Here is a 19,047-nt window from a genome sequence, read left to right as displayed (position 1 = left end):
TCAACAAATAAATAAATAAATAAATAAATAAATAAATAAATGTGTGTGCCGCCACTGCCTAGCTAGCAATAATAACTTAAGGCCATTTTCCACAAGGGCTTGAAGTTTACATGAATTTGGCCAGTTTATATTTGAAAACTGTTTTTCTGCCTACCAGTTCCTAAAAGAAACACACCGGAAATCGTGGTTTTTCTCCTTGACCTCAAACCCTTGCTTTGGCTGTGCTGCTTTCTACTGAAAGACCCCCAAAGAGGTACTTTCGTAGAAGGAGACCCGCACCCAGGAATCAGCGAGACCACGAACTTGGATGCAAACTGCAAGAGGCTTTATTGGAGATACGGGTACCCGGGCGACTTAGCTTCTGTGAGGCCAAGCGCCCCGAGCCAAGGGAAAGGGGTCCTTATATAGGGAAAAAGGCGCAAGCTAGAAGCAGGGATTCTATTGGATAATTCTAATGAGGCATTGTACAGAGCTATTCCCATTGGTCAATGTAAATGAGGCGCTATACAGGGTTATTCAAATGAGGCGAAGTATAGAGTTATTCAAATGAGGTGAAACACAGAGTCTTTCAAATGAGGCGAAATACAGAATCATTTCTATTGGATGGTTCAAATGAGACACAGAGCCATTCCAGATCAGCATATTCTCAAGGTCTGGTGTCTGGTACAACAGACTCAATTCCCCCCCTCTGCGTCCTGATGGCTGACCTTGGGGGCGGAGACCTTGGGACGGAGTGTTTCTCATCGGGCGGGGGCTCAGGGGCAGGGCTCCAGGCCGGCTCACTTGGTGTTCGTTCTCGTGCCGGCCCACCTGGTGCTCGTCCTCGGGCCGGGCGTGCGGCGGGCGGCGGGGGAAAGTGGAGGCCGGCGGGGGGTGGGGATCGGGGAAGCCGCCGACCGGAGGAGGAGGCAAACTTGAGAAAGAAAGGGCTAAGGGGCAGGGGTCTTTCATTACATCCCTTAGAGTCTCCGAATAACTTCTGAAGTTTCCACAAAGCTCACACAGGCTGCATTCATAACACCAGGGCCAGAGTTGAAAGTTGAGTATGGAGCTCCCTGAGCGCCCTCTGAGAGTGGCACTGTTAGGGTCTATCTTTGCCTAAGGCCCAGCACGTGCTTTGCCTTGGTGGACAGACGAGCTGCAATGTCTTGACATAAGCTAGTGACCTGCCAAGATCAAAATCAGAGGCGGCTTATGACTTAAAGCCTTCAGAAAAGTTCAAAGCGGCAACTACAAAACGCACCGGATGTAATATGACTTCTTTAAAACAAGTCAATACACTCTAAAGTCTACAGCCCAAAGCTACATGCTTTCCTTCACTGAAAGCTTCTTTTGCCACTCAAAAATTTATTCCCTACTTATGAACCAGTGTTCACAATTCACTATGTATGGTGGTTTGGGGGGTTATGCTCCCCAAATGCAGGACTCCTGTGAGCATCGACCCTCATTGTTGTTTTGCTGAGATTTAAAATCATTATGGAGGTGGGGTGTGTAGCTCAGTGAACGAAAGTACAAAACCCTAAGCACTAGACCCCCAGGGGAGGTAATCAGTGAGGGGTTATGGACACTTTCTGCTCTTCCGAGGGTCTGAGTTTAAACCCCAGCACTCACAACAGGTGGCTCTCATCTGCCTGTACCTTTGTCTTCAGAAGATCCAACTCCATGGACATCTGCACTCATGTGTGCCCCACCCCCAACACACTTACACATAATTAAAGTGATACAAATAAATCTGAAAGAAAAAAATCACCCTAGTACCAGCCCTTTGGATATGTCTCTGAGGGGATTTCCAGAAAGGTTTGTTTGTTTATTTTTCGGGACAGAGTTTCTCTGTAGCTTTGGAGACTGTCCTGAAACTCGCTCTGTAGACCAGGCTACCTTGAATTCATCCATCCCAGCTTCCGGACTGAGGCTCCATTTTGTGAAAACACAAATTTCTTTGAAAGGGCAGTGCACACTGGAGGGTTCCCCACTTGAAAAAACCTTCTGAGAAAGGTTCCCAGGATCTGCCTGGAAAGCCCAGAGATAGATGCAGCTGTAAGCCACAGGGCCAGATAGGCTTCAGCCATCAGCAGACCTGGGCAGTCTGGTACTGGTTTCACAGACATGATAGCTGTAAGAGGGGGAGGCCTGTGTTAAGGCTGTTGAAGACAAGCAACGTTGACCGAGTCAGACTTTCCACAAGGAGGCTCTGAGAGGCTACTGAGAAGGGCTGTGAAGATGAATCCTGTCTAAAAGCCCAGGCTGTTGGAAGAGCCAGGCCCACGGGGTGTGTGTTGAGAAAAAGCTGCATGAGCAGAGCTGGTCCGAAAGAGGTGATGTGTGCCGCCGGCAGCAGAGCGGACGTTGTGGGGCCACCCAGACCCTCTGGATCCTGAATGATTCTGGCACAAACCTGGCAAGCCTGACATAGAGCTGCAGGATTCGGCTGTTTTTCCTACTGGGTTTTGGTCTCCCTTTGGTCCAATCTTTCCTTACTATGCCTCCATTCATCCCTTTTGGAATGTGAATGTTTGCTTTGTGCCATTTATATGGGAAGTATGTAACCTGTGTTTGATTTTGTAGAGAGAGGCTCACAGTTAAGGTGTGCCTTGGGTCTCAGAAGAGATTTTTGGACTTTTGAACACTCATGAGATTTGTTAAGACAGTAATGATTTTTAGAGTTGACCAAAATGGATTTTTCATTATGAAATAAAAATGAGACTTTGTGAGCCAGGGATGAAATGCTGGTCTACATAGTGAGTTCCAGGCCAGACAGGAACACAGTGAGATCCTGTTTCAGTTATGACAATTATAATAATACGATAACATGTTCCAGAAAGACCCAGCCTAAGTGTGGGCAACACTACCATCAGGTTTGGATCGACTGAAAAGGAGCAAGCTCGCTGCTGGGCAGCAGTGTTCGTCCCTGTGTGTCCTGACTAGGGACTCAGTCTGACCAGCAGCATGATGGTGGCACACACCTTTAATCCTGGAAGCAGAGGCAGGCGAATCTCTGTGAGGTCAAAGCCAGCCTGGTCTACAGTGTGAGTTCTAGGATAGCCAGGGAAACAGAGAAACCCTGTCTCAGAAAAACAAAGCAAAACAAAACAAAAAGAATTGGAAGAGGATGATGAAAAGATTCTCCATTCTGCAGACAGACAGAGGGAAGAGGTTACCCGGGTCCATTTTCCTAATCTCACCTGAAGTAATTCCTTCTCTTCACAGAAAAACTCGGGACAAGGGATGGTGGAGGGGCTTGAAAGTCCTGGGAAGAATTCCTCCTCGAGCCGAGGAAAATACCAAGTGATGGAAGCTGCTTTCTCCCCACATCTCAGCTTTAGGAATTAGAAGATGTCATCTTGTTATGTCAAAGCTACTTGAGGAGATGTGTGACAGACCCAAGCATTGAGCTGCCAGCATGCGGCTGAGGTACTCCACAGACTAGTGATGGTGGAGCCAAGGGAAATCCACAGCTCCTCTTCCGTTTGGTAGCAACTAGGTCTTCATCAGGACGTAAGGGGCCACAGCTGCAATAGGGAGCAAAAATCATAAAAGAGGAAGAAGGGAGCTGAGCATAAAGTATGGGAATACTGTAAGGAAAAATCAGCAAGAAGCAAGAAGAAGATACAAAAATAGTTCAGCATAAACGGACATAGAGCATGTCATAGACGATTCAGAGAGTTAATAGGAGAAAGACTAACTTGCTGAGAAAAAGGGAAAAGAATGAAAAGGGGTGGCGAGATGGCTCAGCGGATAAAGGTGCCTGCTGTCAAGCCTGAAGACCCATTGGTCTGAGTTTAGTTCCAGGACCCACATGGTGGAAAGAGAAAACCAATGTCTTGGGGGCTGTCCTCTAACTTCCACATGTTGCCATGGCATCCTCCCACACAAAATAAATAAGTATAATAAAAAATTTCAATGAATGAAATAATGAGAAAAGGATTATGGCAGTTGAGGACAGAAAACATTCAAGAATTACGATTGTTCCTAGGGGCTGGAGAGACCACTCAGTAGTTAATAGCATCAGTTGCTCTTCTGGTGGAACCAGATTTGATTCCAGCAACAAACGGTGGCTCATAAGCATCTATATAATTCTAATCGTAGGGGATACAATGTCCTCCTCTGGCTTCTGTGGGCACCAAGCATGCACATGGTGCATGTACATACATGCAGGCAAAACTCTTACACACGAAAATAAAATAAAACTAACTTAAAAAAATTGCTGCTGTTCCTGAGTAGAGGGAAGACTGGAAAGGAAGTAAAATAGAAAAGTTTTTAAACTTCTAGCTCAAAGATTATTATATTTGAGAAAAAGTTAACTTGATCCAGGTACAAAAGCAGTCAGTGATAAAGAAAAAAATATTATTCTTGATTTCAATTTTTCCTATAATGCCAAATATAAGATACCTACGGAAAATAGATGTCAATCCGGGGGAAGAAAACATTATGACTTTCTTGGTCCAAAGTAAGCCAAGAGAATGTAGTAAAACAGGTATTTTCAAAGCCTCATCTATGAGCCCCTTTGGGTCTTTGAAATTGTTCAGGGTTTGTGGAGTCAAAACCATTTTCACTGTAAAACTAGCTCATTGTTGGCTTCCTTCTTGGTGGTGTTTTGTGCAGTTGGTCTATGCCACAGTACCAACTATACAGGTCGTCACTTTCACACACTCACAGGGAAAGAGGAGTGTCCTGGATGGTTGAGTTTGAACCTGAATCTACATTTTCATCTTATTCCACAGAAAAACCAGGGATTATCCACAAATCCCCCTGCCTCCTATTGTTTGGAGGATCAAGGGCACAGGGGTGTGAGCTTCAATCTAACCTGCCTGCTATTTCCAGGTAGTGTCGTTGTCTCCTGAAAATGAATAAAACAGTCCTATTATTTCAAAGAAAACAACTGAGTGTTTGTTGATAGTGAGGAACTTTGATATTTTAAGTCATTGATTTATTGGTGGTGAAGATTGCCTTGCATATGAGGTGTTGTGTTCAGTCCCCAGCACCAGAAATCAAGATGAGACCTGAGGTGAAAGTTCAAGCATTGGGAGAGCTGCACCTGTCTCTCTGGGCTTAGATCCCTAGGACTTGGAAGTGTTTTCTGACGAGCCTTATGGTCACATAAATGATTGTGACTGCTTTGATATCATTTAATGAAATGTGCAAACATTTGCAAGATATACAACTCAGTGAACCGTTATTTTCCAGTTGGCCAAGTACATGGTCGACACAAAATTGTGCACAGGGAAAGATTCCTTTTCCACTTCTGAAAATATAGACCAGAGGGTTCTGTGTGCAGCAGGAGGCTCAGTGATATTCTTAGTGTCATGTGGCTACTGTGTTTTAAGGAACAAATCCTTCTTCGGCTTTAGTACAGTGCCAAGAAAGAACACCCAGAATTAGCTGAGAAGATAAAAATTTGTTTCCCAATTCTATATTTGGGAGAGGCCAGCTTGGCCAGCTTCTCTTCTCTTTTTCTGAGACAATATAATGAATGGAATATAAGAATATATGAGAATGTAGCTATCTTCTATTAAGCCACACATTAAGTTTATTTGCACAAAAAATGTATTTTATACCTAAGCAAATGAATTTTCCTGAAGACACCAGGAAAGTGTCCTCAGATGTGCAAGGGTTTCTTAAGCTGACTTGAGCTGGAGAGACAGCTCAATCGGTCAAGGGCTTGCCATGCAAGCACGAGGAGGGTCTGGGTGTGGTCTCCTTGAAAGGTTCAGGCATTATGCTGGCCTGCCCCTGTTACCTGGCAGAACAAGCAGTACCCTGGTCAGCCCAGGGTTCCATGGGAACTAAGTCTGCACGCAGGTGCAGAGGACCCCTTTAAAAGACAGATCCCTGCCCATTTACGCTCTCTCTGCTCTCTCCTTCTCTTCTCTTCTCCCACCTACTCGTTCTCTCTCTGCTCTCTCTATGGCGACCGGCTATAGCAGTCAGCCATTAACCCTGTTTCTCTTCTCCTTTAGTCTCCCTACTCTGCCGGGCCTATAGTAAACTGGTTAGTATGTCTAATATATCTCATCCTGTGTCTCACCGTTGCGACTTCTTTTCTTTTATTTCTAATTTAAACAAAAACCTAACACTCTTTTCATCACGTTAGCCCCAAGAAACCACTGAACCTTAGGCCAGGCCAGTGCTATTTAACATGAAGCCTGGAGTCCATGTAGGATTGTAGAGTCTCAGTACTGGAAAAGGGCAGAATAAAGAGAAATAATTCATGATGAGCTCTGTTACTAGCTGTGCTATTTGTACTCAAACAGGCATTTAAAATCATTCACTTTTCTTTTTACTTAAAAATATACACATAGGGGCTGGAGAGATGACTCAGAGGTTAAGAGCACTGACTGCTCTTCCAGAGGTCCTGAGTTCAATTCCCAGCAGCCACATGGTGGCTCATAACCATCCGTTATGAGATCTGGTGCCCTCTTCTGGTGTGCAGATATACATGGAAGCAGAATGTTGTGTACATAATAAATAAATAAAATCTTTAAAAATATATATACACATAATGTCGGGTGTTGGTACACACCTTTAATCCCAGCACTCAGGAGGCAGAAGCAGGAGGATCTCTGTGAGTTCAAGACCAGCCTGGTCTACAAGAGCTAGTTCCAGGACAGCCTCCGAAGCCACAGAGAAACCCTGTCTCAACCCCCCCCAAAAAAAAAATCCATACATAAGGTTAAAACACTAGCTCACAATCATCCTACAAGCAAGACTTAGGATGGGGACTCAGCTCAGACTGTTCTTATTCCAAGTCCACTCCTTTTGCGTTTCACTATACACCTTAGAGTTTATCTAATCCAGATGAACTGCCCAATCTGTTGCTCATCTGCCCATTAGGACAGCACCCAGTGGAGTCAGACAGATGGCTCATTGGTTAAGAGCATGTCCTGTTCTTGTGGAGGACCTGAGCTTGGTTCCCAGCATCCATGTCCTGTGGATCAAAACCACTTGTAACTCCAGCCCCAGGGCCATCTGATGCCTCTGATCTCCCTGGGCACCTGCACTAGGGTGCGCATACCCACAAGCATAGACATAAATAAATGAATCTTTAAAAAATAAAGTGAGCCTTATCAGTAGTTAGCAAGCCAGGCTCGTCTTATTTGGACACAGTCCAGTTTGTTTCTTCATGTTTATTTTATGTGGTGTTTGTGTCTCTGTGTGTGTATTCATTCCTGCATGTGCATGTGGATGTGCCTATGTGCTTGAAGGCTACACAAGGCGTCGGGTGTCCTCTATCACTGTCTGTCTTAGTTAGGGTTATTATTGCTGTGATGAAACGTCATGGCCAAAAGCAAGACTGTGGAGGAAAGGGTTTATTTGGCTTATGCTTCTATGCCATAGTCCATCATTGAAGGAAGTAAGAACAGGAACTCAAGCAGGGCAGGAATCTGGAGGCAGGAGCTGATGAAGAGACCATGGTGTGTGTGTGTGTGTGTGTGTGTGTGTGTGCTGCTTACTAGTTTGCTTCCCATGGCTTGCTTAGCCCAGGGATGGCACCACTCACAATGGGCTGGGCCCTCTCTCATCAATCACTAAATAAGAAATGCCCTACTGGTTTTCCTTTAACCCCATATTATGGAGATATTTTCTTAATTGAGGTTTCCCCCTCTTAAATGACTTTAGCTTGTGTCGAGTTAACAAAAAACTATCCAGCACATTGTCCATCCATTCCCTCTGAGGCAAGATCTCTCCCTCAACCTCAGGTTCATGGCTTCTAGGCTAGGCTGCAAGCCAGCAAACCAGCAAGCCCCATCGATCTTCCCTGAGAGCTGGAGTTATAGGCTTTTGTGGGGACTCCTGGCTCATTGCAGGAGTTCTAGGACCCAAATTCTAGTCCTCATAATTACTGAGCAAGTGCTCTTCACCACTGAGCCATCTAAGCCCCGGTTTTAAATTTTGAGACACTGTCCCATGCAGCTCAGAAGAGCCTTGACTTCTCTAAGTAGCTCAGGGGGATGTTGTGTTTCTGCTCTTCCTGCTGGAACTACGGGTGTGTGTCACTATGCTGGGGATTGGCCCCAATAATCCATGTATGCTAGGCAATCGTGCTACAACTCCCTTTTAATCTATTGGACTGCTTTAAATAGTTTCTTTAAGTAGGAAGCTGACATCCTCTGAAGCCCTTAACCCTCAAATACTAATATCCTTCAAGGCTGTGCATAACGAGATCGTGGAAAACTGTTAGCTGGATGTCTGTTCTACAGTAGGATTTCACTTTGACAACAAAGCAGATATCCCATAGAGCTGATGCAGCTCCTCCTGCGAGCTGCAGAGCCCCTCACCTGTCTGGGTGCCTGGGAGTGTTGCAGTGGCTGCAGCTGTGAACAGATTGCCATTGAGACACAAGCCTGGGGCTGGCAAAAGCTGCTTGCCACTCAGGCCTAACTTCACCCTGGGAACCTACGTGGCGGCACACTTAGAGTGAAAGAGAGAATCGACTTCATGAGAGTTGTCCTCTGACCTCCACAAGTGTATCACGGCAATACCCCCCCCCAATACACAATAATAGCAACTTTCAAAAATTCATAAAAAGAAACATATATGGTAATTGACCTGAAACTCTAAAGTATGTCTACAGCCATACTACTCTAAATGTGTTCCATTTCATCTGAAGAACCAAAGTCCCAGGAATTTGTTATTTATTTTCTCGTATTTAGCAAATCTTTACTTTGTACCTAATTTTAAACTAGAAACCTTATATCACTATCTTTAAAGAAGGCTCCAGCTGGGCGTTGGTGGCGCACGCCTTTAATCCCAGCACTTGGGAGGCAGAGGCAGGTGGATCTCTGTGTGTTCGAGACCAGCCTGGTCTACAAGAGCTAGTTCCAGGACAGCCTCCAAAGCCACAGAGAAACCCTGTCTTGAAAAACCAAAAAAGAAAAAAAAAGAAGGTTCCAAAACTTGTAGTTAGCCTTAGTGCAAACCCGGTTCACATGCCGGTTTTAAGTACAGTATTTCTGTCTGGGAATTTACACAACAGACTTTTCTCCTGACTTGCTGAACCCTCCATTATTTGGGGTCACTGTGTCAGCAGCCAGATCAGGACTGTGATACAGAATACTTAACTTTTCTTTTGCTGTGTGCATACATGGCTGCCACCTGAGCTGATTTGTCAAAGTCCAGGCAGGGTCAACAATTCCTTGTCTATCATTTTCAAACTGGGATTATAAAGAGAATCGGTCTCTTTCTGTGTACATGCATTTTAACCCACATAGCACAAAATCAGCTGGCAACATCGCTCAGTGAAATCCCAGCTGCAGCTGCCTATGAAATAAAGAGATTGGTTTTAGCTGATGGTTCTGGAGATTTCAGTTCAAAACCAAACAGCTCCATTGTTTTGGGGAAGGGAGGGACATCATGGTAGGAGTACATTTGGGACAAACTATGTAGGTCATGAACCAGGACACAGAGAGACAGACAAGCCTACAAGCCTACAAGGGCATACTCTAAATAAGCAAAAGGTCTCCCATACGGCCCCTCCTCATAAAGGCCACAGCACCTCCAAATAGCATTGCACCGGGAAAACTTTTGCTATAAGAGTGTTTGGGACATTAGAAAAAACTGTCATATGTCAACATTCAGTCCATAGCAATAATTCTCTTTCTAATTGTTTCTCTTTACATCGTACAGAGGAAACAAGTGAGTGTTAGTGGAACACGAGGGAAAGGGAAAGAGTTCTGCAAAGCCCTTCTTATTCCTTGGACAAAGCTGCACTTCTATGCTTGTATCTTGGGTTATCAGTTCTTTGACACAAAGAACTGCCCCACTATCCTTCAATGAGCCCAAGCTTGCTAGACCTTCTGAATGAAGAGGGCTGCTACACGGGCAGGCCTGGAACTGGCCACCTTTTAATGTCTTGATCCAACACAACCGAGGCCATGCTTTCAGCTCTGGTGTGTTTTGTGGTTTGAAAAACTGGTATCAATCGCATGCTCCCCACTCTTCAAAAAAGATGCCGAGTCTGCTGTGTCTAGGCCTAGTGGCCCCATCCTGCCCAGCTGGGCACTCTTCCTGCAGCAGCCTTCTGTGCTTGCTTCCTGCTGTCCTGACTGCATACCTAGATGTTCAGCAGAAACCAGTGCTGATGGTATCTGGTTTCCCAGATCTACAAGGGCCTCCCAACTACAGATTCCTACAGTGACAATCAATCTTCAAGGGGGCCTGAGCCCAGCATATGGAGCACACTGCAGCAACCACCTCCGGTAGTCAGCATCCTGCTAGAACACCTGCAGCCACAGATCTGAGATGTTATGATTTGCCAGGGTAGAAGAAACATATCTAATTGGTATCCGTTCCCCTTTCCAGGGCCCTGTAAGCCCTGGACTTTTATTCATCAAAAAGTTCTTCCCAACAAGCTATAGATTATATAAGCTCAATATGCCCTTTGGGAATCTGCTAGCTAAACTGCTCCCCCTCAACACTAAACTCTAAACTCCTTTTTCCAAGTTTCCTCTAGTTATCAACTTGAAATTTTATTTGTTTAGAGACAGGGTCTCGGGTAGTCCAACCTGGCTTCAGACTCTGTGTAGTTGAGAATGATCTTGAAGTATCGGTCCTCCTGTCCAGTTTATACAGTGCTGGATCGAATCAGGGCCTTGTGTATATGATAGGCAAGCGGTCCACCCAATGAACTACATCTTTATCCCTAAAATTTACTTGCTTTTGACAAAACCATCTTAGTCCTATTTTGCTAGTGTTCCTATTGTTTGGTGTTGGGGTGAGAACCCAGAGCCTGGCACATGCTAAACACTCTTTATCATCAGCTATACTTCCAGCCCACTGTCACAGTTCTAGGTTTGGCTTTCTGTTGTTAGCTGGATCTTCATATGTGTACCTACCTATCTTAAATTGTAATACCAAACAAGACACAAACCAGATCTGACCTTCTATGATGAGCCCAGCAACACATAATTTTCAAAATCATAAACAAACTATATAAATGAAAAAAAAGGTATAGTCAAAAATATTCACAACTGCCGGGCATTGGTGGCACATGCCTTTAATCCCAGCACTCGGGAGGCAGAGGCAGGCGGATCTGGGTGAGTTCGAGGCCAGCCAGAGCGAGTGCCTCCAAAGCTATACCGAGAAACGCTGTCTCGAAACACATACACACACACACACACACACACACACACACACACACACACACACACACATCTTATAGGCTCCCCTCCACAAGCCCCTTCCTGCATATAAGGAAAAAGGAGGAACTTCCACGACTCACTAATGAAAGTTCCCTGTTTCATCCTAACTGTTCAGAATACCACCGACTTGGAAAATTACATATTTTTTTTTTAAAAAGATTTCTTTGGAATGTGGTTCTTAGGAAGTCCAAGATTGTGGGGCCACATCTACTGAGTGCCCTCTGCACGGCGGCATCAGGGAGGGCGAGTTCCTAGCCAGGATTGCTGTCACTGTGATAAAACACCACGACCGAAGCAACTCGGGAAGGAAAGGGTTTATTTCATTCACAGTTCCATATAACAATTCGTCATCAAGAGCAGTGAGGGCAGGAACTCAAGCAGAGCAGGAACTTGGAGGCAGGAGCTGATGCAGCGGCCATGGAGGGTGCTGCTTTCTGGCTTGCTCAGCCTGCTTTCTTATAGAACCCAGGACCACCAGCCCAGGGATGGCACCACTCACAGTGGGCTGGGCCCTCTAATTAACCTCTAATTAAGAAAATACCCTACAATAGGATTTCATGGATGCATTGTCTCAGTTGAGGTTTCCTTCTTTCAAATAACTCTAGATTGTCTCAAGTTGACATAAAACTAGCCAGGACAATTGACCCCTTGTCATCTTGACCCACAAACATGCCGATGTTAAGCTGTAACCTTTCCTTTGCTGTTCATCCCCAGGGTCCATATTAACATCAATATCACAATATAAAACATTTTACAAACTTCAAAAATCCCACAAATTCAAACACTAACGGCCAGCCTGGGCTACACAGAGTTCCTAGTGTGCCTGAGCAACTTAGTGAGATCATGTCTCAAAAGAAAAAAAAAAAAAGTGTGTGTGTGTGAGGGGGGAGGAGCTTGGAGAAAAATCAGAGTGGTAAAGCACTTACCTACAACTACAAAGCCCTAGGTTTACTCCTCCATACCACAAAGTGGGGACAGTGGTTTCATGCCTATTTATAATATGCCTTAAAAATATTTCTGGCCTGTCCAGATGGTTCCATTGGTAAAGATGTTTGCTGCCAATCCTGATGATGCAAGACTGATTCCAGCAGCCACACAATGGACAGAGAGAATGGACTCCTGCATGTTGTCCTCTGACCTACACACACACACACACACACACACACACACACTCACACACTCTCTCTCTCACACACACACTTAACACACTCTACACACAGATGTAATTTAAGTATTTCTCACATTCAATGCCACACCCAGACACTGCTTCTCGTAGTTCTGTCCACTCCCCGACACTCCAAACACACACTTTCCTCCTCTCCTAGTTGCTGCTGCTAAGCAGACAATGGCCAGGCTCTGTTTACCCATCACTCACCACTGTGGGAGCTTGGGGCCATGTCACTTCCCAACCACCCAGAGGAAGTTAGGGAAAGCTTGCAAGCATTTCAGCAGCTTAATGTTCGTGCATCTCAACCACTGGAGACTGCCTCCCTGTAGACTCAGTCACCATCATGGTAAGGCCCTTAAGAGACCCAAGCTCATGAGAAGGGGAATTTTCCAGGCAATCTGCTTTCCCCACAGATTGAAGAGCTGGCTCAAGGGAAGAGGCTTTGGGACCAAAAAGAGGAAACAGAAAGCAGTATGAGGTTTAGCCAGATGGGATGAAAACAAATCTGTACTCCTGCCTCAGCCTCCCCAAGGACTGGGATTACTGGCTTGAGCAATCACACACAGCTAGAGGCAAACTTTCTCCAGGTCTTTAACAATTTGTGTCTAAAGGCATGGGATGTCATGCCTTTAGATGTTCAGAACACCCTGCTACCCCCCTACCCAAAAAAAAAAAAAAAAACCCACCACAAGCAGCAAATGTTAAAAATGCTGCTTGGTAAGGCTGATGTACAGCCCTTTAATTTCAAGTCCTCAGAGGGCTGTGCTCCTTAGGAGTTTGGGGACCCACTTTCTCTCAAAGCTTCTCTGATTAGGAAAGAGAAATAATGCAGAGAGGTGGCCCTGGTGCCACAAAAGCAAACCTCATTTTTATTAAGAATCCCAGCCTTGTAAGGCTATGGTGAGGAAAGTGGGCAGAACAAAAGGAAGTTTGTTACTGACAATCGGGTTCAGTGAACAACAGCGTATCTTCCTGTCAAAGTGGGCTTGCGCCGGGCGGTGGTGGCGCATGCCTTTAAACCCAGCACTTGGGAGGCACAGTTTGAGTTTGAGACCAGCCTGGTCTACAAGAGCTAGTTCCAGGATAGCCTCAAAAGCCACAGAGAAACCATGTCTCGAAAACAAAACAAAACCCTAAAAATAGAAACAAAAACAAAGTAGGCTTGCATGACTACAAATGAAATCTCTAGGACTGGTTCCTTAAAATTATTTGAAAACTTCCCATTAAGAGTTACAGTCAAGCAGGGATGGTGGCACATGCATTTAATCCCAGTACTCAGGAGGCAGAGGCAGGCAGATCTTTGTGAGTTCCAGACCAATCTGGTCTACAGAGCTAGTTCTAGGACTGCCAGGGCTATACAGAGAAACCCTGTCTTGAAAAGACAAACAAGAAAAACATTTGTAGTTTGGGATTGGAGAGATGGCTCAGCAGTTAAAGAGTATTGGTTGCTCTTCCAGAGGACCTGGGTTTGATTCCCAGCCCCACATGTCAGCTCACAACCATTGTAACTCCAGTTCCAGAGGATCTGATACCCTATCTGGTCTCTGGAAATACCAGACATGAACAAGGTATGCAGACATATGTTCAGGGAAAACACTCACACACATGAAATGAAATAAAAATACATTATTTTTTAATTTGGCTTTGTTTGTTTGAGATAGGGAATCTCCATGTAGTCCTGGCTGTCCTGGAACTCACTATGTAACCAGGCTGGCCTTGAACTCACAGAGATCCTCCTGCCTCTGCCTCCTGAGTACTGCTATACCTTCCTCAGACTGACCTTTAGGGAATGATTTCCTGTCTTAGTTGGGGTTTTTATTGTCATGGCAAACACCACAACCAAGAGCAACTTGAGGCAGAAATGGTTTATTTCAGCTTACAGTTTGTAATCTATCGTTAGGGAAGTCAGGGCAGAAACTCTGGGCAGGAACCTGGAGGCGCGAACTAAAGCAGAGGCCATGGAGGAATGCTGCTTACTGACTTTCTCCCTATGACATATTCAGTCTACTCTCTTATAGAATCCAGGAACACTAGCCAAGCAGTAACTGTGCCCAGAGTGAGCTGGGCCTGCCCATATCAATAATTAATCAAGAAAATGCTCACCCACAGGCCAATCTGGTGGCAGAAGTTTCTCAATTGAGGTTCCTCTTCTCAGAATACTGTGTCAAGTTGGCAACAAACAAAAAACAAACAAAAAAATGAACTAGCACATGTTCACTTTGACTGCACTTCTATTCTCAAGATAGTCAGTAAATTACTGGATAATTATAACCAAGAAACATACAGAAAAGGAAATTATGTTTGCAAGGATGTAGCACAAAGAGACCATAAGAATCTACAGAACAGGGACTTGTAACTCCAGCCTTTGGAAGGCTGAAAGTAGAAGCCCAAGTCTGAGACCAACCTGGTCTATATAGTGAAACGATCTCAAAAAGGCAAGGCAGTAACAAGGAAAAAAATTTAAAAAAAAAAACCAGACATAAATGAAATAAAGAAACAAACATACCATATCCATTGACCAAAAATCCAATATTAAAAATAGAATTCCTCCAGGCATTGGTGGCGCACGCCTTTAATCCCAGCACTTGGAGGCAGAGGCAGGTGGATCTCTGTGAGTTCGAGGCCTGGTCTACAGAGTGAGTGCCAGGATAGGCTCCAAAGCTACACAGAGAAAACCTGTCTCGAAAAAAATAAAATAAAATTTCAAACAATGTACCAATAGACTTATTCTGTAGCACCTTTAGATCTTGTGAAAGATTAAAAAGCCAAGATAGTTTAAAGAACTGATATCAAGACCTCTTAAAAAAACAAACAGACACAGTATTACATACCATGTCAAGTGCCTAAGGACTAGTGAGCCCGCCCGTGGACCAGATTGGACAGCTAGGTGTATACACATTTAAGGCAACATGACAAACTTTCCATCAAAAACCCCCATACAGTCAAAATCATATTACACTAGCCAATGATCCACAGCTGAAGAAGAAATTAGAATTGAACCCTTTAAAAATCACCTCCTGCTTTTGCAGAGGACTTGAGAAGTTGGATATTGGAGAGCCTTAAGCTCATCTATGGCAGGGTTTTTTAAAGAAGTAAAGGATGGGAAGGGAATTCCAGATTCAGATGGGGGTTGAACTCCTGATTGGGCAGGAGTGAGTAACAGAAGTCTTATCAAACAGGGATTGGTACTGGCGTTGCTGTAAGGAAATTGACAAACTATATACAAGTTAGGTAAGCTATTCTTAATGTTCTAGAGTATCTAGTATTTGTTTGGCTCCATTCTGATTTTTCCCCTGCCGGGTGCAGTCTATGGTTTTTCCTGGTTATTGTAAGGGTGAGGCCTAGTTACAGTATTGTTAGTCTGCAGCCAGTCGTGGCTGTACTGATGTTAAGTTAGGCCTCTTCACAACTCCAGGAAATTTAATGCCCTCTTCTGGTCTCCGTCACACACATGGCATGCACTCATACAGATATATACAGATAAAATAAAATTATTTTTAAAATCCAAATATATGAAAAACTAAATATAAAAAACAAACCTATAACTTATTTTTAAACTGTGGTCTTGATGAATTATCCAGGCCGGTAATCCTGCACCAGCGTCTCAAGCTGCTGAATCTAAAAGCATGAACCACCATAGCTAACCAAAATTGAAACATTTTTATCAGAGAATTTTGTTGTAATTTGAGATAGGATCTCATTAGCCCAGGGTGGTCTTAAATTTGATATATGGCCAAGAATGACCTTGACTTTCTTGGGTTTCTTTCTTATTTTTTGTTTTGTTTTCAAGAATGATTTAGTTGTCCTGGAACTCACTCTGTAGACCAGGCTGGCCTCAAACTCTCAGAGTTCCACCTGCCTCTGCCTTCTGCATGTTGAAGGATCTTGAACTTCTTATCCTCCCGTCTTTATCTCCCAAGTGTTAGCATTACAGAAATATGACACTATACTCAGATTCTTTCTTTCATTATTTCTTGTTTGTTTGTCTTTTAGCCTTTTATTTATTTATTTAGAGATAGGGTTTTTCCATGTATCTCTGGCTGTCCTGAAACTCACTATGTCAACCAGGCTGGCCTCAAACTCACATAAATTTGCCTGCCTCTACCTCCTGAGTGTTGGGATTGAAGGCGTGTGCCACCACTGGCTGGCACTACTCAGTTTCTTATTGAAGAATATTTTTGTGCCTTTAGACAAACATAAAAGGAGAAAGACCAGTAGTTCTGACATTGTTTCTACTAAACTTCTGCAAAACAAGAATTCTGTAAGTGGAAACAAGCACCCACTAAGAGATTTGACAAGCTGCTTGAAAGACACTGTTTTGAAATTAATGACAGATTTCTGTTTGCCTGAAGACATTTGTAACTTAAGTCGAAGGAAGGGGAGAAGAAGGAGCGGCAATCTAATTCTCTCAGCTCCTTTTCTGCTCCACACCACCATCTGTTGCCTGCTTTCCACAGTCAGGAGTCAGTAGAGTGGAGGATGAAACCCTGTTTTAACCTGGGTGCGATGTCACACAACTTGGGAGACTGAGGCAGGAAGATTATTTAAACCCATGAGTTTGAGACCAACATGAAAAACACAGTGAGATCCCCATCTCAAAACAACAGCCCAGACACATGGCTCACTGGGGGATAGTGCCTGATGCCAGGCCTGGTAATCTGAGTCTGATCTCTAGAAACCACATGATGGAGAAAGAAGAGAGCTGACTCCCACAAGTTATCCTCTGACTTCCACAAGTGTTTCATGGCATGTGTGTGTGTGCACACACACAATAAATAAATAAATAAATACAGGTAACTTTTAAAAAGGAAACTAAAAACAACAAGGTTTTTTGTTTGTTTGTGTTTTTCAAAACAGGGTTCCTTTTTTTTTTTTTTTTTTTTGAGACAGAGTTTCTCTGTGGCTTTAGAGACTGTCCTGGAACTAGCTCTTGTAGACCAGGGTTTCTTATCTAGACTTGACTGTTTTGGAACTCACTTTGTAGATCAGACAGGTCTCTAACTTCGAGATCTGCCTCTCCTTCCCAAGTTTTGAGACTAAAGGTTTGTGCAACTACTTGGAAGAATTCTTAAATATATTTACTAAATAATACCTGATGATGGTTATCACATTACTAAGTGAGATAATTGTGCCAAGAAGTGAAAATCAAAATAGGTGTGGTAAAAAGAAAAAAATCAGTGAAATGGCGAATAACTTAGAAAGACACATCTAGGAAATAAATATATATGAAAATATATATATATATGTATATATATATATACATATATATATATATATATATACATTTATGTTTTCTTTTCATTTTTTCCTGTGTGATCAAATTCAAAATTACTCACACATTCCAGGCAGGCACTATACCAGTGAGCTACACCTCTAGCCCCTAGATTTTAGTGACTATGAAGAAAGGAGAAAGAATCAAGTCCTGGAGCTGGGCATTGGTGGTGCATGACTTTAATCCCAGCACTCGGGAGGCAGAGGCAGGCGGATCTCTGTGAGTTTGAGACCAGCCTGGTCTACAAGAGCTAGTTCCAGGACAGCCTCCAAAGCCACAGAGAAACCCTGCCTCGAAAAACAAAACAAAACAACAAAAAAAATCAAGTCCTGGATAACTTGTCTTGTCATACATAGCTGGTTACGCATCATGAGGAAGGAGAGAAACACTTATGGTTCCAAAGATTTTGATAAACTCACAACATGAGCAGGTTACTGATCCACCAGGGTTGCAGGACAAGGATCAGGAGCCTTGTTTCTCCTGACAGCCCCGAGCAGGGACAGAAGCGGGGTTTACAAGCACAAAAATCACAAACATTTATTGCCAAGTTACAATTTCCACCAAACATAAATCAAAGATTAGGGGCTTCCTTGAATGTTCCTTCATTGTCAACTGACATACAATGCAAGCTTTTTAGTCCAACAATCAGATTCACTTGTTCCTTCTGTGTATAGTGTAAGACCCCAGGAAGCTCAGGCCTCCAGGATCTCAGCCCAGGACCTCAGTCACCCCAATCACCAGGCGGATTCGAAAGCTTGATGCAAACTGCACAAGGCTTTATTGTTGTTTAAGGAGCTAACCCCATGTTAGCTCGGGTCTTTCATCCATCCACCATGGCGGATGCCTAGAAAAGACAGTTCGAAGCGGCTGCACAGAGATCTTACAGGGCAGCGTAAGGGCAGTGTCTAGGGGTACGCACAGGTTCAGGATTGGTGTGCCTCCAGTCTTGGAGGGTTTCCCTGTGTTGATTGGTCAACTGGTTGTTATGGCCCATAGGCCCTCCCAGGGTGGTTGCTATGCTCTGCGCATCATTGCTGTGCACTTGTCTGTAAAGCACACCCAGAGCCGTAAAGCATAGCACCACCAGATAATTTCTGATTGGTTCCTTGCCACGAGGCAGGCATCTAACCTCTTAGTGACTAAGGCAAGGTCAGACAAGCATGTGTTCGGCTGTTACCACTGCCAAAATGGGAGCTGGTCCCTTCAATAGGAACAGCAATACTGTTTCTAAAGAACTAAAGATGCATATTGCCTATTTCTATGGTTCAAGGAGGAGGTTGATCAGCCATTGGAAAGTTCTCAGCTCCCTTGGGTCTTGGGAACCTGAACTTTATTTCACCCTACAGGTAAAATGGAGTCTGAAATCAAAATGGCAGTCCTCAGGCCAAGGTGTTTTTGTCTGCTCCCTTCAGTTTCAACTTTTTAATAGACAGACTATAAAAGGTGGAGAGGTGACACAGTGGTTAGGA

The 19,047-nt window shown here is 44.0% G+C and overlaps 1 long non-coding RNA gene across 1 annotated transcript; it reads right to left on the bottom strand.

Annotated features, from left to right (window-relative positions):
* Positions 1-851: 851 nt before the first annotated feature.
* Positions 852-14,759, bottom strand: LOC107979715. Its single transcript, XR_003485732.2, has 3 exons — positions 14,410-14,759; positions 3,183-3,509; positions 852-1,166 (listed from the first exon to the last, which is right to left on the bottom strand). It is a non-coding gene; the product is annotated as an uncharacterized LOC107979715 (long non-coding RNA).
* Positions 14,760-19,047: the final 4,288 nt, after the last annotated feature.

The sequence above is a fragment of the Cricetulus griseus genome, chromosome 5 (genome assembly GCF_003668045.3).
Source record: "Cricetulus griseus strain 17A/GY chromosome 5, alternate assembly CriGri-PICRH-1.0, whole genome shotgun sequence".
Classification (NCBI taxonomy): domain Eukaryota; kingdom Metazoa; phylum Chordata; class Mammalia; order Rodentia; family Cricetidae; genus Cricetulus; species Cricetulus griseus.
The sequence above is the reverse complement of the archived record's forward strand: the minus strand, read 5'-3'. Positions and strand labels throughout refer to the sequence as shown.